Source organism: Carassius carassius, chromosome 18 (assembly GCF_963082965.1).
Source record: "Carassius carassius chromosome 18, fCarCar2.1, whole genome shotgun sequence".
NCBI lineage: Eukaryota > Metazoa > Chordata > Actinopteri > Cypriniformes > Cyprinidae > Carassius > Carassius carassius.
Window position 1 is genome coordinate 23,440,960 of NC_081772.1, and position 25,901 is coordinate 23,466,860.

Genomic DNA, 25,901 nt, shown 5'->3' on the forward strand with positions numbered 1-25,901 from the left:
TGACTTGGAATCAACGTTTAGAGAGTAAATACTATATTTTGGACACTTTTCCTTGCTTCTAACCAACTCTAGTGATAAAACTGTCCTTTCTAGTCTCCAAATGTAGACTGGTGTTCAAATCTGACTTCTGACAAAGACTCTTTAAGAGTGAGAAGACTAGAAATATAACTGTAACTAATTATGAGACAATCAAAAATATATATGTTTGGATCCCTTATTTTGCCATCTGACCAACGTCACTGATAGAATTGCACCTCAATAACTTGTGAAATATGACAGGATGGCCGAGTGGTCTAAGGCGCCAGACTCAAGACACATCCCCCTTCTCAGTTGCTGAGGTTTCTGGTCTCCAAATGGAGGCGTGGGTTCAAATCCCACTTCTGACAATGGGTCTTTTGAAGTGAACTGACTTGGAATCAACGCTTAGAGGGTAAATGCTATATTTTGGACACTTTTCTTTGCCTCTAACCAACTCTAGTGATAAAACTGTCCTTTCTAGCCTCCAAATGTAGACTGGTGTTCAGATCTGACTTCTGACAAAGACTCTTTAAGAGTGAGAAGACTAGAAATATAATTGTAACTAATTATGAGACAATCAAAAATATATATGTTTGGATCCTTTATTTTGCTATCTGACCAACTTCACTGTTAGAATTGCACTTCAATTATTTGAGTGAATATGTCAAAAAGGCAGAGTGCTAAAGGGCGCCAAACTCAAGAATTTTCACCCTTCTCAGTTGCTGAGTTTTCTGCTTCCCCAATGGAGGTGGGGGATCTACTCACACTTCTGACAAATGCTCTTTTGAATTGACTAGACTACAAATAGAAATGGAAGTAATTATGAGACAATAAATAATATAATTTACATACTCTATTTTGCCAACTGACCAACTTCACTGATAGAATTGCACCTCAATAACATGTAGAATATGTCAGGATGGCCGAGTGGTCTAATGCGCCAGACCCAAGACACATCCCCCTTCTCAGTTGCTGAGGTTTCTGGTCTCCAAATGGAAGCATGGGTTCAAATCCCACTTCTGACAATGGGTCTTTTGAAGTGAACTGACTTGGAATCAACGTTTAGAGAGTAAATGCTATATTTTGGACACTTTTGTTTGCTTCTAACCAACTCTAGTGATAAAACTGTCCTTTCTAGCCTCCAAATGTAGACTGGTGTTTAAATCTGACTTCTGACAAAGACTCTTTAAGAGTGAGAAGACTAGAAATATAATTGTAACTAATTATGAGACAATCAAAAATATATATGTTTGGATCCTTTATTTTGCCATCTGACCAACTTCACTGTTAGAATTGCACTTCAATTATTTGAGTGAATATGTCAAAAAGGCAGAGTGCTAAAGGGCGCCAAACTCAAGAATTTTCACCCTTCTCAGTTGCTGAGTTTTCTGCTTCCCCAATGGAGGTGGGGGATCTACTCACACTTCTGACAAATGCTCTTTTGAATTGACTAGACTACAAATAGAAATGGAAGTAATTATGAGACAATAAATAATATAATTTACATACTCTATTTTGCCAACTGACCAACTTCACTGATAGAATTGCACCTCAATAACATGTAGAATATGTCAGGATGGCCGAGTGGTCTAAGGCGCCAGACTCAAGACACATCCCCCTTCTCAGTTGCTGAGGTTTCTGGTCTCCAAATGGAGGCGTGGGTTCAAATCCCACTTCTGACAATGGGTCTTTTGAAGTGAACTGACTTGGAATCAACGTTTAGAGAGTAAATACTATATTTTGGACACTTTTCCTTGCTTCTAACCAACTCTAGTGATAAAACTGTCCTTTCTAGTCTCCAAATGTAGACTGGTGTTCAAATCTGACTTCTGACAAAGACTCTTTAAGAGTGAGAAGACTAGAAATATAACTGTAACTAATTATGAGACAATCAAAAATATATATGTTTGGATCCCTTATTTTGCCATCTGACCGACGTCACTGATAGAATTGCACCTCAATAACTTGTGAAATATGACAGGATGGCCGAGTGGTCTAAGGCGCCAGACTCAAGACACATCCCCCTTCTCAGTTGCTGAGGTTTCTGGTCTCCAAATGGAGGCGTGGGTTCAAATCCCACTTCTGACAATGGGTCTTTTGAAGTGAACTGACTTGGAATCAACGCTTAGAGGGTAAATGCTATATTTTGGACACTTTTCTTTGCCTCTAACCAACTCTAGTGATAAAACGGTCCTTTCTAGCCTCCAAATGTAGACTGGTGTTCAGATCTGACTTCTGACAAAGACTCTTTAAGAGTTAGAAGACTAGAAATATAATTGTAACTAATTATGAGACAATCAAAAATATATATGTTTGGATCCTTTATTTTGCTATCTGACCAACTTCACTGTTAGAATTGCACTTCAATTATTTGAGTGAATATGTCAAAAAGGCAGAGTGCTAAAGGGCGCCAAACTCAAGAATTTTCACCCTTCTCAGTTGCTGAGTTTTCTGCTTCCCCAATGGAGGTGTGGGATCTACTCACACTTCTGACAAATGCTCTTTTGAATTGACTAGACTACAAATAGAAATGGAAGTAATTATGAGACAATAAATAATATAATTTACATACTCTATTTTGCCAACTGACCAACTTCACTGATAGAATTGCACCTCAATAACATGTAGAATATGTCAGGATGGCCGAGTGGTCTAAGGCGCAAGACTCAAGACACATCCCCTTCTCAGTTGCTGAGGTTTCTGGTCTCCAAATGGAGGCATGGGTTCAAATCCCAACCTGAGGGCGCTAGAGAGCTACAGGAAGTGTTGGCTGCAGTTGGGAGAGGAAGGCTCTCCTCCATTTTGATTTTTCTGTCAGTGTTTGTTTTGTGAGTTGTTTTTGGACTTTAGTTTATTTTTTTTGTTTTTTCTGTTTTAAACCACCTAACAGCAGCATCTTGCTGGCTGGAGGGTGGTTAATTTTTTGTTTGATTTTTGTACAATGGACGGATTATTGGCAAACAACACTGGACTGGCTGGAGAGACACGCATGGCAAACGACACTGGAATGGCTGGAGAGACACGTATGGCAAACGAAACTGGACTGGCTGGAGAGACACGTATGGCAAACGACACTGGACTGCTTGGAGAGACACGTATGGCAAATGACCCTGGACTGGCTGGAGAGACACGCATGGCAAATGATCCTGGAGTGGAGTATCGACAACGAGCAGGACACGGTAAAAAACAAGATGCAAGAGATAAAATTGGTGAAAGGAAATACTTAAAGGAGGCAACTGTGATTGTGAATGTCGAGAACGTAAATGAGGTGAGAGCTGTGGATATTATTAAAGCGGTGACGGAAAAATGTGGATATGGTAAAATTTTAGCACTAAGGCCAAGACAAGGAAAGGAATATGAACTGACAATGGAGAAAGAAGAAACATGTGATGAACTGACTGAGGGATTGTTAATTAAAGGAGTTAACTGTGAGATAAAGAAACTGCAAAATAGAGATTATGTTGTTTCCTTCATGCACCTGCCCGTCTACCTTGATGATAAAGACATTTTTAGAAAATTGGAGGGATGGGGAGTTAATCCCATTTCAAAATTAAAAAGAAGATGCTACCCGGGCACTGAAATAGAGGATGGAACAAGGTTTTTAAAAGTGAGATTCCCCAAGGAGGTGGCATCATTGCCCTACAGCACAAAGCTGGAAACAGCAGAAGGGCCGCAGTACTTTAGGGTGATGCACAGCCACCAGGTGAAGACCTGTAAGCTGTGCATGAGCCCGGATCATCTGCTCAAAGAATGCCCTGAATTTAAGTGTCACAAGTGCGAGGAAAGGGGACATTTCGCAAGGGATTGCAATGCGGTCAGATGCCCGGAGTGTCAAAAGATTTTAAACAAGTGTGAGTGTTGGATGGAGGGAGAGGAAGGAGGTCTGGAGCATCGGGTGGACGGACAGGTGCATGAAGGAAACACTGAAGAGGAAGGAGATATTGATGAAGGACAAGGGGATGAAGGATTATCACAAAAGGAAACAGAAGGAGGAACAGGAAACCAAGAGGAAGAAGAAGAAGGAAAAAAGAATGATATGGATGAGGAACAAACAGCAGAACAGAATACCCAATGGACAGAAATGGAAATATCTGACAGTTTTAAAAATCTTTTGGATAATGTGGAGAGGGATGAACAGGGAATGTATGATCAAAACAAAGAAATGGACAGTGAAGAAGAAACAAGGATGGACAACATGGGAAAAGACAGAGGGGAGAGAGGACAAAGTAGAAGAAGAACATTAAAGGTAAAACCAAATGTGGAAAATGCAAGAAAAAAGTTAATGACAAGGGGCCGAGTAAAAAGTGTAAACAGATATGAAGTGTTAAGAGGGCTGGAGGGAGAAGATGGAAAATAATGGTTTTTATGTATTTATTTTTATTTATTTTAATGGTTTTAAGTTGTGTTACTTTTAATGCAAGGGGATTGATGGACATGGGTAAATTTGAAAAGGTGAAAGAAATGTGTAAAGGAGAGGATGTGATTTTATTACAAGAAACTAACTGGAGGGAAGAGTACATGACTGAAATAAGGAAAAGGTGGAGCGGAGAGATTTTATATAACAATGGTGATGGGAGGCTTGGAAGAGGAGTTGCGATTTTAATAAAAGAAAACTGTGGGGTATCATGTAAAACAATATATAATGACGTAGATGGGAAATGTATTGCGGTTGAAATGGAGTATGAGGAGAAAAAAGTTATTGTAGTTAATATTCATGCACCGACTGTAGAGAATGAAAAGAAGGAATATTTTAATGTATTAAGAGATTTTTTAAAAAAGCATAAAGAAGTTATTATGATGGGTGATTTTAATACCGTTTTCAGTAAATTAGAAATGGGTGAGGGAATGGTTTTTAAAAATGATAAAGGAAGAAAAGAACTGAAACTATTAATGGAAGAAAATAATATGATTGATGTATGGAGAGAAAGAAATGAAAAAAAGAAAGAATATTCAAGGAGGCAATTAGTAGGGAATTTTATGTGTAAGACAAGGATTGATTTTATTTTGTGTACAAGGAACATTGAAGGATATATCGGTAACATTAAATATGAAGAATCAAGCTTAAGTGACCATAAACCAATTTTTTTGCAAGTAGACTGGAGTTCAGTGAAAAGAGGGCCGGGTGTATGGGTGTTAAATGTAGAGGTTTTGAAGAATGAGGAGTATGTTTTAAGTATTAAAGAAATTATTGAAAAAGAAAAGGAGAATGAAATGTACAGTGAAGATAAAAGGATATGGTGGGAAAATGTTAAATATTTAGTTAAAAAATTCACAATAAAGTATTGCAAATTAATACAGATATGTAAGAGGAAGAAGGAGAGAGAAATAAGAGAAAAATTGGAAAAGGAATTAAATGAGAATGGGAAAGATATACAAAAAATAAAAGAATTGGAGGGAATATTGAAAGAAATGGAAGAGAAAAAATATGAAGGAGCAAGACTAAGAAGTAAAGCTAAATATACTGTGGAGGGAGAAAAATGTACAAAATTTTTCTTTGATCTAGAAAAAATACGAGGGAAAGCTGGAATGATTAAAGAAATAAGAGGAAAAAATGGTGTAGTGGTGGAAACAAATGAGGAAATATTAAAAGAAGTAAAAGCATATTATGAGAACCTGTTTAGTACTGAGGGGTTGAAGGAAGAAGAGAAATTGGAGTTACTTAAGCAAATAAAAACAACAGTAGGAGAAGTAGACAAAAAAGAGTGTGATGAAGAGATAAGAGAAGAAGAGATAAAAAGAGCAATAAGTGAATTAAACAAAAATAAAAGTCCAGGTATAGATGGTTTGGGGAGTGAATTTTATATTGTTTTTAAAGATTTTTTAACCAGTATTTTAAAAGAAGTATATGAAGAGATCTTTAAAAAAGAAGAAATGAATCAGAGAATGGGGATGGGATTATTAAAGTTGATATATAAAAGAAAAGGAGATAAAGTAGACTTAAAAAATTATAGACCAATTACAATGTTGAATACAGATCTGAAAATTTTAACAAAAGTTTTAGCCAACAGATTGAAAGAGGTAATGCCAACCATAATTGAAACAAATCAAGTGTATGGAGTTAAAGGGAAAGATATAGCGGACACAACTTTAAGTATAATAGATAGAATAAGATATATGAAAGAAAAAAACAAAAAAGGATATGTTATTAGTTTGGATTTCGAAAAGGCTTTTGATAGAGTGGAGCATGAATATTTATTTGGAATTTTAAGAAGGTACGGGTTTGGGGAAAATTTTATCAAGTGGATTACAATTTTATATAGGGGAGCAATAACAAGAATACAGTGTAATGGTTTTTTAACTGAATGTTTTAAAATTACTAGATCAATAAGACAAGGATGTCCATTATCAGCGCTTTTATATTCTTTAGTTGCAGAACCATTGGGATTAGCTATTAAAATAGACGAAGACATAAGAGGGATAAACATTGAAGGAAGTGGGGGAAATGAAAAAATATTTCAATATGCAGATGATACGACAATAATAGTTAAAGATATAGAGAGTGTTAATAAAGTAATGGAAGTAGTACAGATGTTTTGTAGGGGATCAGGAGGTAAGATAAATGAAGAAAAAACTATATATATGAGATTTGGAGGAGTGACTGTTTTAACAGAGTATTTTCATTTTAAAGAAACAAAAGAAATAAGGATTTTAGGTGTTCTAATGGGAAAAGAAGAAAGGAATGTTAAAGAAAAAATGTGGGAAGAAATAGTAGGAGGTATTGAAAGAAGGTTAAATTTTTGGAAATTGAGGACATTAAGTTTAAAAGGGAAGGTTTTAATTTTAAATGTGTTAATGGTGTCAAAGTTGTGGTATGTTTTATATGTGACTGCTATGCCAATGTGGGTGGAGACAAGGTTGAAAAAATGTTTTTTAGATTTTTTATGGAATAGTAAACCGTCAAGAATTGCATATAGTACATTAATAGGAGAAATAGGGAAAGGAGGGATGGGATTAATTGATGTTGAACAGAGAAAAAATAGCTTAAGAATTAAAATAGTAAAAAAATATCTAGATGATGGTCACAAAACTGCATGGAAAAAAACAATGGAATATTTTTTAAACAAATGTGGGGATTTTAACATGGGGGATGGGATTTTATGGATGAAAACAAAGAATTGGATGACAGAGTGCTTACCAGAGTTTTATAGGGAAATGTTTAGTGCCTGGGGAAAATTTTTAGATAGACTTGAGTATGATCCACATGGGAGAGAAAACATTTTAAATCAACCTCTGTTTTTAAACCAAAACATTTTAAAACAAGACAAAGGAATTTTTTTAAAGAAATGGATGGAAGTGGGGATAACAAGAGTGAGAGATGTTTTGTATGAATTTAAAGAAGGGTTTTTACCAACACAATTTATTGTAGATGCAATGGAGGAGGCAAAAGAGGATTACAGTGAACAAGTAATAAAAAATAAATATGAAATCATTAAAAATGCAATACCTAAAGAGTGGATAAAAAGAATAGAAAGTATGGAAGGAGAGCCAAAAGAGAAATGTATTCATGTGAAATTAGGGGGAAAACTGTATGATTTTAAGGAATGTACTGTGAAAATGATTTATTGTGCTTTTAGAGATGATGTTTTTAAAGAGCCGATTGCAAATGGTTACTGGGTGCAGAAATTCAAAGATTTAAAAAAAGAGTGTATATGGAGAAACATGACGGGGAAATGTGTGGAAACAAAATTGGAATGTTTGGAGTATTTTATAAGGCATAAAGTGGTTTTTACTGATGTTATTTTAAATAAAATAGGAATGGAAGAAAATGCTCTGTGTAAAGTGTGCCAGGAAGAGGAAGAGGGGATTTTACATATGTTTTTACATTGTAGAGAGCTAGAGGACTTTTTAAGGAAATGTAAATGTTTAATTAAAGATGTGACTGAGGAGTGGGATGAAAATGTAATGGAATGGAACAGAGTTGTGATGTTTGGTTGGGAAAAAAAGTTTCAAAACAAAAGTTTCATTAATCTGTGTGTAATGCTAATGAAAAGTGCAATATGGGACAGAAGAACTGTGGCTAAAAAGGAAAAAATTGTGTTGGATGTTTGGAGGATGTTTAAAAGAAAAACAGAATTATATACTGAAAGACTGTATGTGTACTTTAAAGGTGTAAATATGTTAGACTCTTTTTATGATGTTTTTACCCCAAAAGTTTATTGTGTTTTAAATGATTTAATGTGGAAGCTGCCAGGAAGTGAAGGAGATTTTTAAATTATCTATGTAAAGGAAAGATGTGTAATGTAGGGATGTGTAAAGGCAATGTTCTGTATTTTCTGTTGATTGCGTTTAATCTATTGTATTTTATTGATTGAAATTTCTTAATAAAAAAAAAAAAAAAAAAAAAAAAAAGGCTATGCCCGATCTCGTCTGATCTCGGAAGCTAAGCAGGTTTGGGCCTGGTTAGTACTTGGATGGGAGACCGCCTGGGAATACCAGGTGCTGTAAGCTTTTAAAAAAAAAAAAAAAAAAAAAAAAAAAAAACTCAAGACACATCCCCCTTCTCAGTTGCTGAGGTTTCTGGTCTCCAAATGGAGGCGTGGGTTCAAATCCCACTTCTGACAATGGGTCTTTTGAAGTGAACTGACTTGGAATCAACGTTTAGAGAGTAAATGCTATATTTTGGACACTTTTGTTTGCTTCTAACCAACTATAGTGATAAAACTGTCCTTTCTAGCCTCCAAATGTAGACTGGTGTTTAAATCTGACTTCTGACAAAGACTCTTTAAGAGTGAGAAGACTAGAAATATAATTGTAACTAATTATGAGACAATCAAAAATATATATGTTTGGATCCTTTATTTTGCCATCTGACCAACTTCACTGTTAGAATTGCACTTCAATTATTTGAGTGAATATGTCAAAAAAGCAGAGTGCTAAAGGGCGCCAAACTCAAGAATTTTCACCCTTCTCAGTTGCTGAGTTTTCTGCTTCCCCAATGGAGGTGTGGGATCTACTCACACTTCTGACAAATGCTCTTTTGAATTGACTAGACTACAAATAGAAATGGAAGTAATTATGAGACAATAAATAATATAATTTACATACTCTATTTTGCCAACTGACCAACTTCACTGATAGAATTGCACCTCAATAACATGTAGAATATGTCAGGATGGCCGAGTGGTCTAAGGCGCCAGACTCAAGACACATCCCCCTTCTCAGTTGCTGAGGTTTCTGGTCTCCAAATGGAGGCGTGGGTTCAAATCCCACTTCTGACAATGGGTCTTTTGAAGTGACTAGACTACAAATAGAAATGGAAGTAATTATGAGACAATAATATAATTTACATACTCTATTTTGCCATCTGACCAACTTCACTGATAGAATTGCACCTCAATAACATGTAGAATATGTCAGGATGGCCGAGTGGTCTAAGGCGCCAGACTCAAGACGCATCCCCCTTCTCAGTTGCTGAGGTTTCTGGTCTCCAAATGGAGGCGTGGGTTCAAATCCCACTTCTGACAATGGGTCTTTTGAAGTGAACTGACTTGGAATCAACGTTTAGAGAGTAAATGCTATATTTTGGACACTTTTACTTGCTTCTAACCAACTCTAGTGATAAAACTGTCCTTTCTAGTCTCCAAATGTAGACTGGTGTTCAAATCTGACTTCTGACAAAGACTCTTTAAGAGTGAGAAGACTAGAAATATAACTGTAACTAATTATGAGACAATCAAAAATATATATGTTTGGATCCCTTATTTTGCCATCTGACCAACTTCACTGTTAGAAATGCACTTCAATTATTTGAGTGAATATGTCAAAAAGGCAGAGTGCTAAAGGGCGCCAAACTCAAGAATTTTCACCCTTCTCAGTTGCTGAGTTTTCTGCTTCCCCAATGGAGGTGTGGGATCTACTCACACTTCTGACAAATGTTCTTTTGAATTAACTAGACTACAAATAGAAATGGAAGTAATATAATTTACATACTCTATTCTGCCATCTGACCAACTTCACTGATAGAATTGCACCTCAATAACATGTAGAATATGTCAGGATGGCCGAGTGGTCTAAGGCGCCAGACTTAAGACACATCCCCCTTCTCAGTTGCTGAGGTTTCTGTTCTCCAAATGGAGGCGAGGGTTCAAATCCCACTTCTGACAATGGGTCTTTTGAAGTGAACTGACTTGGAATCAACGTTTAGAGAGTAAATGCTATATTTTGGACACTTTTCCTTGCTTCTAACCAACTCTAGTGATAAAACTGTCCTTTCTAGTCTCCAAATGTAGACTGGTGTTCAAATCTGACTTCTGACAAAGACTCTTTAAGAGTGAGAAGACTAGAAATATAACTGTAACTAATTATGAGACAATCAAAAATATATATGTTTGGATCCCTTATTTTGCCATCTGACCAACTTCACTGTTAGAAATGCACTTCAATTATTTGAGTGAATATGTCAAAAAGGCAGAGTGCTAAAGGGCGCCAAACTCAAGAATTTTCACCCTTCTCAGTTGCTGAGTTTTCTGCTTCCCCAATGGAGGTGTGGGATCTACTCACACTTCTGACAAATGTTCTTTTGAATTAACTAGACTACAAATAGAAATGGAAGTAATATAATTTACATACTCTGCCATCTGACCAACTTCACTGATAGAATTGCACCTCAATAACATGTAGAATATGTCAGGATGGCCGAGTGGTCTAAGGCGCCAGACTCAAGACGCGTCCCCCTTCTCAGTTGCTGAGGTTTCTGGTCTCCAAATGGAGGCGTGGGTTCAAATCCCACTTCTGACAATGGGTCTTTTGAAGTGAACTGACTTGGAATCAACGTTTAGAGAGTAAATGCTATATTTTGGACACTTTTCCTTGCTTCTAACCAACTCTAGTGATAAAACTGTCCTTTCTAGTCTCCAAATGTAGACTTGTGTTCAAATCTGACTTCTGACAAAGACTCTTTAAGAGTGAGAAGACTAGAAATATAACTGTAACTAATTATGAGACAATCAAAAATATATATGTTTGGATCCCTTATTTTGCCATCTGACCAACTTCACTGTTAGAAATGCACTTCAATTATTTGAGTGAATATGTCAAAAAGGCAGAGTGCTAAAGGGCGCCAAACTCAAGAATTTTCACCCTTCTCAGTTGCTGAGTTTTCTGCTTCCCCAATGGAGGTGTGGGATCTACTCACACTTCTGACAAATGTTCTTTTGAATTAACTAGACTACAAATAGAAATGGAAGTAATATAATTTACATACTCTATTCTGCCATCTGACCAACTTCACTGATAGAATTGCACCTCAATAACATGTAGAATATGTCAGGATGGCCGAGTGGTCTAAGGCGCCAGACTTAAGACACATCCCCCTTCTCAGTTGCTGAGGTTTCTGTTCTCCAAATGGAGGCGAGGGTTCAAATCCCACTTCTGACAATGGGTCTTTTGAAGTGAACTGACTTGGAATTAACGTTTAGAGAGTAAATGCTATATTTTGGACACGTTTCCTTGCTTCTAACCAACTCTAGTGATAAAACTGTCCTTTCTAGTCTCCAAATGTAGACTGGTGTTCAAATCTGACTTCTGACAAAGACTCTTTAAGAGTGAGAAGACTAGAAATATAACTGTAACTAATTATGAGACAATCAAAAATATATATGTTTGGATCCCTTATTTTGCCATCTGACCAACTTCACTGTTAGAATTGCACTTCAATTATTTGAGTGAATATGTCAAAAAGGCAAAGTGCTAAAGGGCGCCAAACTCAAGAATTTTCACCCTTCTCAGTTGCTGAGTTTTCTGCTTCCCCAATGGAGGTGTGGGATCTACTCACACTTCTGACAAATGCTCTTTTGAATTGACTAGACTACAAATAGAAATGGAAGTAATATAATTTACATACTCTATTCTGCCATCTGACCAACGACACTGATAGAATTGCACCTCAATAACTTGTGAAATATGTCAGGATGGCCGAGTGGTCTAAGGCGCCAGACTCAAGACACATCCCCCTTCTCAGTTGCTGAGGTTTCTGGTCTCCAAATGGAGGCGTGGGTTCAAATCCCACTTCTGACAATGGGTCTTTTGAAGTGAACTGACTTGGAATCAACGTTTAGAGAGTAAATGCTATATTTTGGACACTTTTGTTTGCTTCTAACCAACTCTAGTGATAAAACTGTCCTTTCTAGCCTCCAAATGTAGACTGGTGTTTAAATCTGACTTCTGACAAAGACTCTTTAAGAGTGAGAAGACTAGAAATATAATTGTAACTAATTATGAGACAATCAAAAATATATATGTTTGGATCCTTTATTTTGCCATCTGACCAACTTCACTGTTAGAATTGCACTTCAATTATTTGAGTGAATATGTCAAAAAGGCAGAGTGCTAAAGGGCGCCAAACTCAAGAATTTTCACCCTTCTCAGTTGCTGAGTTTTCTGCTTCCCCAATGGAGGTGTGGGATCTACACACACTTCTGACAAATGCTCTTTTGAATTGACTAGACTACAAATAGAAATGGAAGTAATTATGAGACAATAAATAATATAATTTACATACTCTATTTTGCCATCTGACCAACTTCACTGATAGAATTGCACCTCAATAACATGCAGAATATGTCAGGATGGCCGAGTGGTCTAAGGCGCCAGACTCAAGACTCATCCCCCTTCTCAGTTGCTGAGGTGTCTGGTCTCCAAATGGAGGCGTGGGTTCAAATCCCACTTCTGACAATGGGTCTTTTGAAGTGAACTGACTTGGAATCAACGTTTAGAGAGTAAATGCTATATTTTGGACACTTTTCCTTGCTTCTAACCAACTCTAGTGATAAAACTGTCCTTTCTAGTCTCCAAATGTAGACTGGTGTTCAAATCTGACTTCTGACAAAGACTCTTTAAGAGTGAGAAGACTAGAAATATAATTGTAACTAATTATGAGACAATCAAAAATATATATGTTTGGATCCTTTATTATGCCATCTGACCAACTTCACTGTTAGAATTGCACTTCAATTATTTGATTGAATATGTCAAAAAGGCAAAGTGCTAAAGGGCGCCAAACTCAAGAATTTTCACCCTTCTCAGTTGCTGAGTTTTCTGCTTCCCCAATGGAGGTGTGGGATCTACTCACACTTCTGACAAATGCTCTTTTGAATTAACTAGACTACAAATAGAAATGGAAGTAATATAATTTACATACTCTGCCATCTGACCAACTTCACTGATAGAATTGCACCTCAATAACATGTAGAATATGTCAGGATGGCCGAGTGGTCTAAGGCGCCAGACTCAAGACACATCCCCCTTCTCAGTTGCTGAGGTTTCTGGTCTCCAAATGGAGGCGTGGGTTCAAATCCAACTTCTGACAATGGGTCTTTTGAAGTGAACTGACTTGGAATCAACGTTTAGAGAGTAAATGCTATATTTTGGACACTTTTCTTTGCTTCTAACCAACTCTAGTGATAAAACTGTCCTTTATAGCCTCCAAATGTAGACTGGTGTTTAAATCTTACTTCTGACAAAGACTCTTTAAGAGTGAGAAGACTAGAAATATAATTGTAACTAATTATGAGACAATCAAAAATATATATGTTTGGATCCTTTATTTTGCCATCTGACCAACTTCACTGTTAGAATTGCACTTCAATTATTTGAGTGAATATGTCAAAAAGGCAGAGTGCTAAAGGGCGCCAAACTCAAGAATTTTCACCCTTCTCAGTTTTGCTGAGTTTTCTGCTTCCCCAATGGAGGTGTGGGATCTACTCACACTTCTGACAAATGCTCTTTTGAATTGACTAGACTACAAATAGAAATGGAAGTAATTATGAGACAATAAATAATATAATTTACATACTCTATTTTGCCATCTGACCAACTTCACTGATAGAATTGCACCTCAATAACATGTAGAATATGTCAGGATGGCCGAGTGGTCTAAGGCGCCAGACACAAGACACATCCCCCTTCTCAGTTGCTGAGGTTTCCGGTCTCCAAATGGAGGTGTGGGTTCAAATCCCACTTCTGACAATGGGTCTTTTGAAGTGAACTGACTTGGAATCAACGTTTAGAGAGTAAATGCTATATTTTGGACACTTTTGTTTGCTTCTAACCAACTCTAGTGATAAAACTGTCCTTTCTAGCCTCCAAATGTAGACTGGTGTTTAAATCTTACTTCTGACAAAGACTCTTTAAGAGTGAGAAGACTAGAAATATAATTGTAACTAATTATGAGACAATCAAAAATATATATGTTTGGATCCTTTATTTTGCCATCTGACCAACTTCACTGTTAGAATTGCACTTCAATTATTTGAGTGAATATGTCAAAAAGGCAGAGTGCTAAAGGGCGCCAAACTCAAGAATTTTCACCCTTCTCAGTTGCTGAGTTTTCTGCTTCCCCAATGGAGGTGTGGGATCTACTCACACTTCTGACAAATGCTCTTTTGAATTGACTAGACTACAAATAGAAATGGAATTAATTATGAGACAATAAATAATATAATTTACATACTCTATTTTGCCATCTGACCAACTTTACTGATAGAATTGCACCTCAATAACATGTAGAATATGTCAGGATGGCCGAGTGGTCTAAGGCGCCAGACTCAAGACACATCCCCCTTCTCAGTTGCTGAGGTTTCTGGTCTCCAAATGGAGGCGTGGGTTCAAATCCCACTTCTGACAATGGGTCTTTTGAAGTGAACTGACTTGGAATCAACGTTTAGAGAGTAAATGCTATATTTTGGACACTTTTGTTTGCTTCTAACCAACTCTAGTGATAAAACTGTCCTTTCTAGCCTCCAAATGTAGACTGGTGTTTAAATCTGACTTCTGACAAAGACTCTTTAAGAGTGAGAAGACTAGAAATATAATTGTAACTAATTATGAGACAATCAAAAATATATATGTTTGGATCCTTTATTTTGCCATCTGACCAACTTCACTGTTAGAATTGCACTTCAATTATTTGAGTGAATATGTCAAAAAGGCAGAGTGCTAAAGGGCGCCAAACTCAAGAATTTTCACCCTTCTCAGTTGCTGAGTTTTCTGCTGTAACAATGGAGGTGTGGGATCTACACACACTTCTGACAAATGCTCTTTTGAATTAACTAGACTACAAATAGAAATGGAAGTAATTATGAGACAATAAATAATATAATTTACATACTCTATTTTGCCATCTGACCAACTTCACTGATAGAATTGCACCTCAATAACATGCAGAATATGTCAGGATGGCCGAGTGGTCTAAGGCGCCAGACTCAAGACTCATCCCCCTTCTCAGTTGCTGAGGTGTCTGGTCTCCAAATGGAGGCGTGGGTTCAAATCCCACTTCTGACAATGGGTCTTTTGAAGTGAACTGACTTGGAATCAACGTTTAGAGAGTAAATGCTATATTTTGGACACTTTTCCTTGCTTCTAACCAACTCTAGTGATAAAACTGTCCTTTCTAGTCTCCAAATGTAGACTGGTGTTCAAATCTGACTTCTGACAAAGACTCTTTAAGAGTGAGAAGACTAGAAATATAATTGTAACTAATTATGAGACAATCAAAAATATATATGTTTGGATCCTTTATTATGCCATCTGACCAACTTCACTGTTAGAATTGCACTTCAATTATTTGATTGAATATGTCAAAAAGGCAAAGTGCTAAAGGGCGCCAAACTCAAGAATTTTCACCCTTCACAGTTGCTGAGTTTTCTGCTTCCCCAATGGAGGTGTGGGATCTACTCACACTTCTGACAAATGCTCTTTTGAATTAACTAGACTACAAATAGAAATGGAAGTAATATAATTTACATACTCTGCCATCTGACCAACTTCACTGATAGAATTGCACCTCAATAACATGTAGAATATGTCAGGATGGCCGAGTGGTCTAAGGCGCCAGACTCAAGACACATCCCCCTTCTCAGTTGCTGAGGTTTCTGGTCTCCAAATGGAGGCGTGGGTTCAAATCCCACTTCTGACAATGGGTCTTTTGAAGTGAACTGACTTGGAATCAACGTTTAGAGAGTAAATGCTATATTTTGGACACTTTTCTTTGCTTCTAACCAACTCTAGTGATAAAACTGTCCTTTATAGCCTCCAAATGTAGACTGGTGTTTAAATCTTACTTCTGACAAAGACTCTTTAAGAGTGAGAAGACTAGAAATATAATTGTAACTAATTATGAGACAATCAAAAATATATATGTTTGGATCCTTTATTTTGCCATCTGACCAACTTCACTGTTAGAATTGCACTTCAATTATTTGAGTGAATATGTCAAAAAGGCAGAGTGCTAAAGGGCGCCAAACTCAAGAATTTTCACCCTTCTCAGTTTTGCTGAGTTTTCTGCTTCCCCAATGGAGGTGTGGGATCTACTCACACTTCTGACAAATGCTCTTTTGAATTGACTAGACTACAAATAGAAATGGAAGTAATTATGAGACAATAAATAATATAATTTACATACTCTATTTTGCCATCTGACCAACTTCACTGATAGAATTGCACCTCAATAACATGTAGAATATGTCAGGATGGCCGAGTGGTCTAAGGCGCCAGACACAAGACACATCCCCCTTCTCAGTTGCTGAGGTTTCCGGTCTCCAAATGGAGGTGTGGGTTCAAATCCCACTTCTGACAATGGGTCTTTTGAAGTGAACTGACTTGGAATCAACGTTTAGAGAGTAAATGCTATATTTTGGACACTTTTGTTTGCTTCTAACCAACTCTAGTGATAAAACTGTCCTTTCTAGCCTCCAAATGTAGACTGGTGTTTAAATCTTACTTCTGACAAAGACTCTTTAAGAGTGAGAAGACTAGAAATATAATTGTAACTAATTATGAGACAATCAAAAATATATATGTTTGGATCCTTTATTTTGCCATCTGACCAACTTCACTGTTAGAATTGCACTTCAATTATTTGAGTGAATATGTCAAAAAGGCAGAGTGCTAAAGGGCGCCAAACTCAAGAATTTTCACCCTTCTCAGTTGCTGAGTTTTCTGCTTCCCCAATGGAGGTGTGGGATCTACTCACACTTCTGACAAATGCTCTTTTGAATTGACTAGACTACAAATAGAAATGGAATTAATTATGAGACAATAAATAATATAATTTACATACTCTATTTTGCCATCTGACCAACTTCACTGATAGAATTGCACCTCAATAACATGTAGAATATGTCAGGATGGCCGAGTGGTCTAAGGCGCCAGACTCAAGACACATCCCCCTTCTCAGTTGCTGAGGTTTCTGGTCTCCAAATGGAGGCGTGGGTTCAAATCCCACTTCTGACAATGGGTCTTTTGAAGTGAACTGACTTGGAATCAACGTTTAGAGAGTAAATGCTATATTTTGGACACTTTTCTTTGCTTCTAACCCAACTCTAGTGATAAAACTGTCCTTTCTAGCCTCCAAATGTAGACTGGTGTTCAAATCTGACTTCTGACAAAGACTCTTTAAGAGTGAGAAGACTAGAAATATAATTGTTACTAATTATGAGACAATCAAAAATATATATGTTTGGATCCTTTATTATGCCATCTGACCAACTTCACTGTTAGAATTGCACTTCAATTATTTGATTGAATATGTCAAAAAGGCAAAGTGCTAAAGGGCGCCAAACTCAAGAATTTTCACCCTTCTCAGTTGCTGAGTTTTCTGCTGTAACAATGGAGGTGTGGGATCTACTCACACTTCTGACAAATGCTCTTTTGAATTGACTAGACTACAAATAGAAATGGAAGTAATATAATTTACATACTCTATTCTGCCATCTGACCAACTTCACTGATAGAATTGCACCTCAATAACTTGTAAAATATGTCAGGATGGCCGAGTGGTCTAAGGCGCCAGACTCAAGACACATCCCCCTTCTCAGTTGCTGAGGTTTCTGGTCTCCAAATGGAGGCGTGGGTTCAAATCCCACTTCTGACAATGGGTCTTTTGAAGTGAACTGACTTGGAATCAACGTTTAGAGAGTAAATGCTATATTTTGGACACTTTTGTTTGCTTCTAACCAACTCTAGTGATAAAACTGTCCTTTCTAGCCTCCAAATGTAGACTGGTGTTTAAATCTGACTTCTGACAAAGACTCTTTAAGAGTGAGAAGACTAGAAATATAATTGTAACTAATTATGAGACAATCAAAAATATATATGTTTGGATCCTTTATTTTGCCATCTGACCAACTTCACTGTTAGAATTGCACTTCAATTATTTGAGTGAATATGTCAAAAAGGCAGAGTGCTAAAGGGCGCCAAACTCAAGAATTTTCACCCTTCTCAGTTGGTGAGTTTTCTGCTTCCCCAATGGAGGTGTGGGATCTACTCACACTTCTGACAAATGCTCTTTTGAATTGACTAGACTACAAATAGAAATGGAAGTAATTATGAGACAATAAATAATATAATTTACATACTCTATTTTGCCAACTGACCAACTTCACTGATAGAATTGCACCTCAATAACATGTAGAATATGTCAGGATGGCCGAGTGGTCTAAGGCGCCAGACTCAAGACACATCCCCCTTCTCAGTTGCTGAGGTTTCTGGTCTCCAAATGGAGGCGTGGGTTCAAATCCCACTTCTGACAATGTCTTTTGAAGTGACTAGACTACAAATAGAAATGGAAGTAATATAATTTACATACTCTATTCTGCCATCTGACCAACTTCACTGATAGAATTGCACCTCAATAACATGTAGAATATGTCAGGATGGCCGAGTGGTCTAAGGTGCCAGACTTAAGACACATCCCCCTTCTCAGTTGCTGAGGTTTCTGTTCTCCAAATGGAGGCAAGGGTTCAAATCCCACTTCTGACAATGGGTCTTTTGAAGTGAACTGACATGGAATCAACGTTTAGAGAGTAAATGCTATATTTTGGACACGTTTCCTTGCTTCTAACCAACTCTAGTGATAAAACTGTCCTTTCTAGTCTCCAAATGTAGACTGGTGTTCAAATCTGACTTCTGACAAAGACTCTTTAAGAGTGAGAAGACTAGAAATATAATTGTAACTAATTATGAGACAATCAAAAATATATATGTTTGGATCCCTTATTTTGCCATCTGACCAACTTAACTGTTAGAATTGCACTTTAATTATTTGAGTGAATATGTCAAAAAGGCAGAGTGCTAAAGGGTGCCAAACTCAAGAATTTTCACCCTTCTCAGTTGCTGAGTTTTCTGCTTCCCCAATGGAGGTGTGGGATCTACTCACACTTCTGACAAATGCTCTTTTGAATTGACTAGACTACAAATAGAAATGGAAGTAATTATGAGACAATAAATAATATAATTTACATACTCTATTTTGCCAACTGACCAACTTCACTGATAGAATTGCACCTCAATAACATGTAGAATATGTCAGGATGGCCGAGTGGTCTAAGGCGCCAGACTCAAGACACATCCCCCTTCTCAGTTGCTGAGGTTTCTGGTCTCCAAATGGAGGCGTGGGTTCAAATCCCACTTCTGACAATGGGTCTTTTGAAGTGAACTGACTTGGAATCAAAGTTTAGAGAGTAAATGCTATATTTTGGACACTTTTGTTTGCTTCTAACCAACTCTAGTGATAAAACTGTCCTTTCTAGCCTCCAAATGTAGACTGGTGTTTAAATCTTACTTCTGACAAAGACTCTTTAAGAGTGAGAAGACTAGAAATATAATTGTAACTAATTATGAGACAATCAAAAATATATATGTTTGGATCCTTTATTTTGCCATCTGACCAACTTCACTCTTAGAATTGCACTTCAATTATTTGAGTGAATATGTCAAAAAGGCAGAGTGCTAAAGGGGCGCCAAACTCAAGAATTTTCACCCTTCTCAGTTGCTGAGTTTTCTGCTTCCCCAATGGAGGTGTGGGATCTACTCACACTTCTGACAAATGCTCTTTTGAATTGACTAGACTACAAATAGAAATGGAAGTAATTATGAGACAATAAATAATATAATTTACATACTCTATTTTGCCATCTGACCAACTTGACTGATAGAATTGCACCTCAATAACATGTAGAATATGTCAGGATGGCCGAGTGGTCTAAGGCGCCAGACTCAAGACACATCCCCCTTCTCAGTTGCTGAGGTTTCTGGTCTCCAAATGGAGGCGTGGGTTCAAATCCCACTTCTGACAATGGGTCTTTTGAAGTGAACTGACTTGGAATCAACGTTTAGAGAGTAAATGCTATATTTTGGACACTTTTCTTTGCTTCTAACCCAACTCTAGTGATAAAACTGTCCTTTCTAGCCTCCAAATGTAGACTGGTGTTCAAATCTGACTTCTGACAAAGACTCTTTAAGAGTGAGAAGACTAGAAATATAATTGTTACTAATTATGAGACAATCAAAAATATATATGTTTGGATCCTTTATTATGCCATCTGACCAACTTCACTGTTAGAATTGCACTTCAATTATTTGATTGAATATGTCAAAAAAGGCAAAGTGCTAAAGGGCGCCAAACTCAAGAATTTTCACCCTTCTCAGTTGCTGAGTTTTCTGCTGTAACAATGGAGGTGTGGGATCTACTCACACTTCTGACAAATGCTCTTTTGAATTGACTAGACTACAAATAGAAATGGAAGTAATTATGAGACAATAAATAATATAATTTACATACTCTATTTTGCCAACTGACCAACTTCACTGATAGAATTGCACCTCAATAACATGTAGAATATGTCAGGATGGCCGAGTGGTCTAAGGCGCCAGACTCAAGACACATCCCCCTTCTCAGTTGCTGAGGTTTCTGGTCTCCAAATGGAGGCGTGGGTTCAAATCCCACTTCTGACAATGGGTCTTTTGAAGTGACTAGACTACAAATAGAAATGGAAGTAATTATGAGACAATAAATAATATAATTTACATACTCTATTTTGCCATCTGACCAACTTCACTGATAGAATTGCACCTCAATAACATGTAGAATATGTCAGGATGGCCGAGTGGTCTAAGGCGCCAGACTCAAGACACATCCCCCTTCTCAGTTGCTGAGGTTTCTGGTCTCCAAATGGAGGCGTGGGTTCAAATCCCACTTCTGACAATGGGTCTTTTGAAGTGAACTGACTTGGAATCAACGTTTAGAGAGTAAATGCTATATTTTGGACACTTTTCCTTGCTTCTAACCAACTCTAGTGATAAAACTGTCCTTTCTAGTCTCCAAATGTAGACTGGTGTTCAAATCTGACTTCTGACAAAGACTCTTTAAGAGTGAGAAGACTAGAAATATAACTGTAACTAATTATGAGACAATCAAAAATATATATGTTTGGATCCCTTATTTTGCCATCTGACCAACTTCACTGTTAGAAATGCACTTCAATTATTTGAGTGAATATGTCAAAAAGGCAGAGTGCTAAAGGGCGCCAAACTCAAGAATTTTCACCCTTCTCAGTTGCTGAGTTTTCTGCTTCCCCAATGGAGGTGTGGGATCTACTCACACTTCTGACAAATGTTCTTTTGAATTAACTAGACTACAAATAGAAATGGAAGTAATATAATTTACATACTCTATTCTGCCATCTGACCAACTTCACTGATAGAATTGCACCTCAATAACATGTAGAATATGTCAGGATGGCCGAGTGGTCTAAGGCGCCAGACTTAAGACATATCCCCCTTCTCAGTTGCTGAGGTTTCTGTTCTCCAAATGGAGGCGAGGGTTCAAATCCCACTTCTGACAATGGGTCTTTTGAAGTGAACTGACTTGGAATCAACGTTTAGAGAGTAAATGCTATATTTTGGACACTTTTCCTTGCTTCTAACCAACTCTAGTGATAAAACTGTCCTTTCTAGTCTCCAAATGTAGACTGGTGTTCAAATCTGACTTCTGACAAAGACTCTTTAAGAGTGAGAAGACTAGAAATATAACTGTAACTAATTATGAGACAATCAAAAATATATATGTTTGGATCCCTTATTTTGCCATCTGACCAACTTCACTGTTAGAAATGCACTTCAATTATTTGAGTGAATATTTTAAAAAGGCAGAGTGCTAAAGGGCGCCAAACTCAAGAATTTTCACCCTTCTCAGTTGCTGAGTTTTCTGCTTCCCCAATGGAGGTGTGGGATCTACTCACACTTCTGACAAATGTTCTTTTGAATTAACTAGACTACAAATAGAAATGGAAGTAATATAATTTACATACTCTGCCATCTGACCAACTTCACTGATAGAATTGCACCTCAATAACATGTAGAATATGTCAGGATGGCCGAGTGGTCTAAGGCGCCAGACTCAAGACGCGTCCCCCTTCTCAGTTGCTGAGGTTTCTGGTCTCCAAATGGAGGCGTGGGTTCAAATCCCACTTCTGACAATGGGTCTTTTGAAGTGAACTGACTTGGAATCAACGTTTAGAGAGTAAATGCTATATTTTGGACACTTTTCCTTGCTTCTAACCAACTCTAGTGATAAAACTGTCCTTTCTAGTCTCCAAATGTAGACTTGTGTTCAAATCTGACTTCTGACAAAGACTCTTTAAGAGTGAGAAGACTAGAAATATAACTGTAACTAATTATGAGACAATCAAAAATATATATGTTTGGATCCCTTATTTTGCCATCTGACCAACTTCACTGTTAGAAATGCACTTCAATTATTTGAGTGAATATGTCAAAAAGGCAGAGTGCTAAAGGGCGCCAAACTCAAGAATTTTCACCCTTCTCAGTTGCTGAGTTTTCTGCTTCCCCAATGGAGGTGTGGGATCTACTCACACTTCCGACAAATGTTCTTTTGAATTAACTAGACTACAAATAGAAATGGAAGTAATATAATTTACATACTCTATTCTGCCATCTGACCAACTTTACTGATAGAATTGCACCTCAATAACATGTAGAATATGTCAGGATGGCCGAGTGGTCTAAGGCGCCAGACTTAAGACACATCCCCCTTCTCAGTTGCTGAGGTTTCTGTTCTCCAAATGGAGGCGAGGGTTCAAATCCCACTTCTGACAATGGGTCTTTTGAAGTGAACTGACTTGGAATCAAAGTTTAGAGAGTAAATGCTATATTTTGGACACGTTTCCTTGCTTCTAACCAACTCTAGTGATAAAACTGTCCTTTCTAGTCTCCAAATGTAGACTGGTGTTCAAATCTGACTTCTGACAAAGACTCTTTAAGAGTGAGAAGACTAGAAATATAACTGTAACTAATTATGAGACAATCAAAAATATATATGTTTGGATCCCTTAATTTGCCATCTGACCAACTTCACTGTTAGAATTGCACTTCAATTATTTGAGTGAATATGTCAAAAAGGCAAAGTGCTAAAGGGCGCCAAACTCAAGAATTTTCACCCTTCTCAGTTGCTGAGGTGTCTGGTCTCCAAATGGAGGCGTGGGTTCAAATCCCACTTCTGACAATGGGTCTTTTGAAGTGAACTGACTTGGAATCAACGTTTAGAGAGTAAATGCTATATTTTGGACACTTTTCCTTGCTTCTAACCAACTCTAGTGATAAAACTGTCCTTTCTAGTCTCCAAATGTAGACTGGTGTTCAAATCTGACTTCTGACAAAGACTCTTTAAGAGTGAGAAGACTAGAAATATAATTGTAACTAATTATGAGACAATCAAAAATATATATGTTTGGATCCTTTATTATGCCATCTGACCAACTTCACTGTTAGAATTGCACTTCAATTATTTGATTGAATATGTCAAAAAGGCAAAGTGCTAAAGGGCGCCAAACTCAAGAATTTTCACCCTTCTCAGTTGCTGAGTTTTCTGCTTCCCCAATGGAGGTGTGGGATCTACTCACACTTCTGACAAATGCTCTTTTGAATTAACTAGACTACAAATAGAAATGGAAGTAATATAATTTACATACTCTGCCATCTGACCAACTTCACTGATAGAATTGCACCTCAATAACATGTAGAATATGTCAGGATGGCCGAGTGGTCTAAGGCGCCAGACTCAAGACACATCCCCCTTCTCAGTTGCTGAGGTTTCTGGTCTCCAAATGGAGGCGTGGGTTCAAATCCCACTTCTGACAATGGGTCTTTTGAAGTGAACTGACTTGGAATCAACGTTTAGAGAGTAAATGCTATATTTTGGACACTTTTCTTTGCTTCTAACCAACTCTAGTGATAAAACTGTCCTTTATAGCCTCCAAATGTAGACTGGTGTTTAAATCTTACTTCTGACAAAGACTCTTTAAGAGTGAGAAGACTAGAAATATAATTGTAACTAATTATGAGACAATCAAAAATATATATGTTTGGATCCTTTATTTTGCCATCTGACCAACTTCACTGTTAGAATTGCACTTCAATTATTTGAGTGAATATGTCAAAAAGGCAGAGTGCTAAAGGGCGCCAAACTCAAGAATTTTCACCCTTCTCAGTTGCTGAGTTTTCTGCTTCCCCAATGGAGGTGTGGGATCTACTCACACTTCTGACAAATGCTCTTTTGAATTGACTAGACTACAAATAGAAATGGAAGTAATTATGAGACAATAAATAATATAATTTACATACTCTATTTTGCCATCTGACCAACTTCACTGATAGAATTGCACCTCAATAACATGTAGAATATGTCAGGATGGCCGAGTGGTCTAAGGCGCCAGACACAAGACACATCCCCCTTCTCAGTTGCTGAGGTTTCCGGTCTCCAAATGGAGGTGTGGGTTCAAATCCCACTTCTGACAATGGGTCTTTTGAAGTGAACTGACTTGGAATCAACGTTTAGAGAGTAAATGCTATATTTTGGACACTTTTCTTTGCTTCTAACCCAACTCTAGTGATAAAACTGTCCTTTCTAGCCTCCAAATGTAGACTGGTGTTCAAATCTGACTTCTGACAAAGACTCTTTAAGAGTGAGAAGACTAGAAATATAATTGTTACTAATTATGAGACAATCAAAAATATATATGTTTGGATCCTTTATTATGCCATCTGACCAACTTCACTGTTAGAATTGCACTTCAATTATTTGATTGAATATGTCAAAAAAGGCAAAGTGCTAAAGGGCGCCAAACTCAAGAATTTTCACCCTTCTCAGTTGCTGAGTTTTCTGCTGTAACAATGGAGGTGTGGGATCTACTCACACTTCTGACAAATGCTCTTTTGAATTGACTAGACTACAAATAGAAATGGAAGTAATTATGAGACAATAAATAATATAATTTACATACTCTATTTTGCCAACTGACCAACTTCACTGATAGAATTGCACCTCAATAACATGTAGAATATGTCAGGATGGCCGAGTGGTCTAAGGCGCCAGACTCAAGACACATCCCCCTTCTCAGTTGCTGAGGTTTCTGGTCTCCAAATGGAGGCGTGGGTTCAAATCCCACTTCTGACAATGGGTCTTTTGAAGTGACTAGACTACAAATAGAAATGGAAGTAATTATGAGACAATAAATAATATAATTTACATACTCTATTTTGCCATCTGACCAACTTCACTGATAGAATTGCACCTCAATAACATGTAGAATATGTCAGGATGGCCGAGTGGTCTAAGGCGCCAGACTCAAGACACATCCCCCTTCTCAGTTGCTGAGGTTTCTGGTCTCCAAACGGAGGCGTGGGTTCAAATCCCACTTCTGACAATGGGTCTTTTGAAGTGAACTGACTTGGAATCAACGTTTAGAGAGTAAATGCTATATTTTGGACACTTTTCCTTGCTTCTAACCAACTCTAGTGATAAAACTGTCCTTTCTAGTCTCCAAATGTAGACTGGTGTTCAAATCTGACTTCTGACAAAGACTCTTTAAGAGTGAGAAGACTAGAAATATAACTGTAACTAATTATGAGACAATCAAAAATATATATGTTTGGATCCCTTATTTTGCCATCTGACCAACTTCACTGTTAGAAATGCACTTCAATTATTTGAGTGAATATGTCAAAAAGGCAGAGTGCTAAAGGGCGCCAAACTCAAGAATTTTCACCCTTCTCAGTTGCTGAGTTTTCTGCTTCCCCAATGGAGGTGT

At 37.3% G+C, this 25,901-nt stretch overlaps 30 non-coding genes across 30 annotated transcripts; all 30 read left to right on the forward strand.

Annotated features, from left to right (window-relative positions):
• Window positions 1–274: 274 nt before the first annotated feature.
• trnal-caa (transfer RNA leucine (anticodon CAA)) lies at window positions 275–386 on the forward strand. The gene is made up of 2 exons: window positions 275–312; window positions 341–386. It is a non-coding gene; the product is annotated as a tRNA-Leu (tRNA).
• Window positions 387–1,588: 1,202 nt separating this feature from the next.
• trnal-caa (transfer RNA leucine (anticodon CAA)) lies at window positions 1,589–1,700 on the forward strand. The gene is made up of 2 exons: window positions 1,589–1,626; window positions 1,655–1,700. It is a non-coding gene; the product is annotated as a tRNA-Leu (tRNA).
• A 294-nt stretch (window positions 1,701–1,994) lies between these two features.
• trnal-caa (transfer RNA leucine (anticodon CAA)) lies at window positions 1,995–2,106 on the forward strand. The gene is made up of 2 exons: window positions 1,995–2,032; window positions 2,061–2,106. It is a non-coding gene; the product is annotated as a tRNA-Leu (tRNA).
• Window positions 2,107–9,124: 7,018 nt separating this feature from the next.
• Window positions 9,125–9,236, forward strand: trnal-caa (transfer RNA leucine (anticodon CAA)). The gene is made up of 2 exons: window positions 9,125–9,162; window positions 9,191–9,236. It is a non-coding gene; the product is annotated as a tRNA-Leu (tRNA).
• A 134-nt stretch (window positions 9,237–9,370) lies between these two features.
• trnal-caa (transfer RNA leucine (anticodon CAA)) lies at window positions 9,371–9,482 on the forward strand. Its single transcript has 2 exons — window positions 9,371–9,408; window positions 9,437–9,482. It is a non-coding gene; the product is annotated as a tRNA-Leu (tRNA).
• A 527-nt stretch (window positions 9,483–10,009) lies between these two features.
• On the forward strand, window positions 10,010–10,121 carry trnal-uaa (transfer RNA leucine (anticodon UAA)). Its single transcript has 2 exons — window positions 10,010–10,047; window positions 10,076–10,121. It is a non-coding gene; the product is annotated as a tRNA-Leu (tRNA).
• A 522-nt stretch (window positions 10,122–10,643) lies between these two features.
• Window positions 10,644–10,755, forward strand: trnal-caa (transfer RNA leucine (anticodon CAA)). The gene is made up of 2 exons: window positions 10,644–10,681; window positions 10,710–10,755. It is a non-coding gene; the product is annotated as a tRNA-Leu (tRNA).
• Window positions 10,756–11,282: 527 nt separating this feature from the next.
• On the forward strand, window positions 11,283–11,394 carry trnal-uaa (transfer RNA leucine (anticodon UAA)). The gene is made up of 2 exons: window positions 11,283–11,320; window positions 11,349–11,394. It is a non-coding gene; the product is annotated as a tRNA-Leu (tRNA).
• A 527-nt stretch (window positions 11,395–11,921) lies between these two features.
• Window positions 11,922–12,033, forward strand: trnal-caa (transfer RNA leucine (anticodon CAA)). The gene is made up of 2 exons: window positions 11,922–11,959; window positions 11,988–12,033. It is a non-coding gene; the product is annotated as a tRNA-Leu (tRNA).
• Window positions 12,034–12,578: 545 nt separating this feature from the next.
• On the forward strand, window positions 12,579–12,690 carry trnal-caa (transfer RNA leucine (anticodon CAA)). Its single transcript has 2 exons — window positions 12,579–12,616; window positions 12,645–12,690. It is a non-coding gene; the product is annotated as a tRNA-Leu (tRNA).
• A 522-nt stretch (window positions 12,691–13,212) lies between these two features.
• trnal-caa (transfer RNA leucine (anticodon CAA)) lies at window positions 13,213–13,324 on the forward strand. Its single transcript has 2 exons — window positions 13,213–13,250; window positions 13,279–13,324. It is a non-coding gene; the product is annotated as a tRNA-Leu (tRNA).
• A 547-nt stretch (window positions 13,325–13,871) lies between these two features.
• trnal-caa (transfer RNA leucine (anticodon CAA)) lies at window positions 13,872–13,983 on the forward strand. The gene is made up of 2 exons: window positions 13,872–13,909; window positions 13,938–13,983. It is a non-coding gene; the product is annotated as a tRNA-Leu (tRNA).
• A 545-nt stretch (window positions 13,984–14,528) lies between these two features.
• Window positions 14,529–14,640, forward strand: trnal-caa (transfer RNA leucine (anticodon CAA)). The gene is made up of 2 exons: window positions 14,529–14,566; window positions 14,595–14,640. It is a non-coding gene; the product is annotated as a tRNA-Leu (tRNA).
• A 545-nt stretch (window positions 14,641–15,185) lies between these two features.
• trnal-caa (transfer RNA leucine (anticodon CAA)) lies at window positions 15,186–15,297 on the forward strand. Its single transcript has 2 exons — window positions 15,186–15,223; window positions 15,252–15,297. It is a non-coding gene; the product is annotated as a tRNA-Leu (tRNA).
• Window positions 15,298–15,819: 522 nt separating this feature from the next.
• On the forward strand, window positions 15,820–15,931 carry trnal-caa (transfer RNA leucine (anticodon CAA)). Its single transcript has 2 exons — window positions 15,820–15,857; window positions 15,886–15,931. It is a non-coding gene; the product is annotated as a tRNA-Leu (tRNA).
• A 547-nt stretch (window positions 15,932–16,478) lies between these two features.
• trnal-caa (transfer RNA leucine (anticodon CAA)) lies at window positions 16,479–16,590 on the forward strand. Its single transcript has 2 exons — window positions 16,479–16,516; window positions 16,545–16,590. It is a non-coding gene; the product is annotated as a tRNA-Leu (tRNA).
• Window positions 16,591–17,135: 545 nt separating this feature from the next.
• Window positions 17,136–17,247, forward strand: trnal-caa (transfer RNA leucine (anticodon CAA)). The gene is made up of 2 exons: window positions 17,136–17,173; window positions 17,202–17,247. It is a non-coding gene; the product is annotated as a tRNA-Leu (tRNA).
• Window positions 17,248–17,775: 528 nt separating this feature from the next.
• Window positions 17,776–17,887, forward strand: trnal-caa (transfer RNA leucine (anticodon CAA)). The gene is made up of 2 exons: window positions 17,776–17,813; window positions 17,842–17,887. It is a non-coding gene; the product is annotated as a tRNA-Leu (tRNA).
• A 545-nt stretch (window positions 17,888–18,432) lies between these two features.
• trnal-caa (transfer RNA leucine (anticodon CAA)) lies at window positions 18,433–18,544 on the forward strand. Its single transcript has 2 exons — window positions 18,433–18,470; window positions 18,499–18,544. It is a non-coding gene; the product is annotated as a tRNA-Leu (tRNA).
• Window positions 18,545–19,319: 775 nt separating this feature from the next.
• trnal-caa (transfer RNA leucine (anticodon CAA)) lies at window positions 19,320–19,431 on the forward strand. The gene is made up of 2 exons: window positions 19,320–19,357; window positions 19,386–19,431. It is a non-coding gene; the product is annotated as a tRNA-Leu (tRNA).
• Window positions 19,432–19,977: 546 nt separating this feature from the next.
• On the forward strand, window positions 19,978–20,089 carry trnal-caa (transfer RNA leucine (anticodon CAA)). The gene is made up of 2 exons: window positions 19,978–20,015; window positions 20,044–20,089. It is a non-coding gene; the product is annotated as a tRNA-Leu (tRNA).
• A 547-nt stretch (window positions 20,090–20,636) lies between these two features.
• trnal-caa (transfer RNA leucine (anticodon CAA)) lies at window positions 20,637–20,748 on the forward strand. The gene is made up of 2 exons: window positions 20,637–20,674; window positions 20,703–20,748. It is a non-coding gene; the product is annotated as a tRNA-Leu (tRNA).
• Window positions 20,749–20,886: 138 nt separating this feature from the next.
• On the forward strand, window positions 20,887–20,998 carry trnal-caa (transfer RNA leucine (anticodon CAA)). The gene is made up of 2 exons: window positions 20,887–20,924; window positions 20,953–20,998. It is a non-coding gene; the product is annotated as a tRNA-Leu (tRNA).
• A 527-nt stretch (window positions 20,999–21,525) lies between these two features.
• On the forward strand, window positions 21,526–21,637 carry trnal-uaa (transfer RNA leucine (anticodon UAA)). The gene is made up of 2 exons: window positions 21,526–21,563; window positions 21,592–21,637. It is a non-coding gene; the product is annotated as a tRNA-Leu (tRNA).
• Window positions 21,638–22,159: 522 nt separating this feature from the next.
• On the forward strand, window positions 22,160–22,271 carry trnal-caa (transfer RNA leucine (anticodon CAA)). Its single transcript has 2 exons — window positions 22,160–22,197; window positions 22,226–22,271. It is a non-coding gene; the product is annotated as a tRNA-Leu (tRNA).
• A 527-nt stretch (window positions 22,272–22,798) lies between these two features.
• Window positions 22,799–22,910, forward strand: trnal-uaa (transfer RNA leucine (anticodon UAA)). Its single transcript has 2 exons — window positions 22,799–22,836; window positions 22,865–22,910. It is a non-coding gene; the product is annotated as a tRNA-Leu (tRNA).
• A 929-nt stretch (window positions 22,911–23,839) lies between these two features.
• On the forward strand, window positions 23,840–23,951 carry trnal-caa (transfer RNA leucine (anticodon CAA)). Its single transcript has 2 exons — window positions 23,840–23,877; window positions 23,906–23,951. It is a non-coding gene; the product is annotated as a tRNA-Leu (tRNA).
• A 545-nt stretch (window positions 23,952–24,496) lies between these two features.
• trnal-caa (transfer RNA leucine (anticodon CAA)) lies at window positions 24,497–24,608 on the forward strand. The gene is made up of 2 exons: window positions 24,497–24,534; window positions 24,563–24,608. It is a non-coding gene; the product is annotated as a tRNA-Leu (tRNA).
• A 547-nt stretch (window positions 24,609–25,155) lies between these two features.
• Window positions 25,156–25,267, forward strand: trnal-caa (transfer RNA leucine (anticodon CAA)). The gene is made up of 2 exons: window positions 25,156–25,193; window positions 25,222–25,267. It is a non-coding gene; the product is annotated as a tRNA-Leu (tRNA).
• A 138-nt stretch (window positions 25,268–25,405) lies between these two features.
• Window positions 25,406–25,517, forward strand: trnal-caa (transfer RNA leucine (anticodon CAA)). Its single transcript has 2 exons — window positions 25,406–25,443; window positions 25,472–25,517. It is a non-coding gene; the product is annotated as a tRNA-Leu (tRNA).
• The last annotated feature ends 384 nt before the right edge of the window (window positions 25,518–25,901 follow it).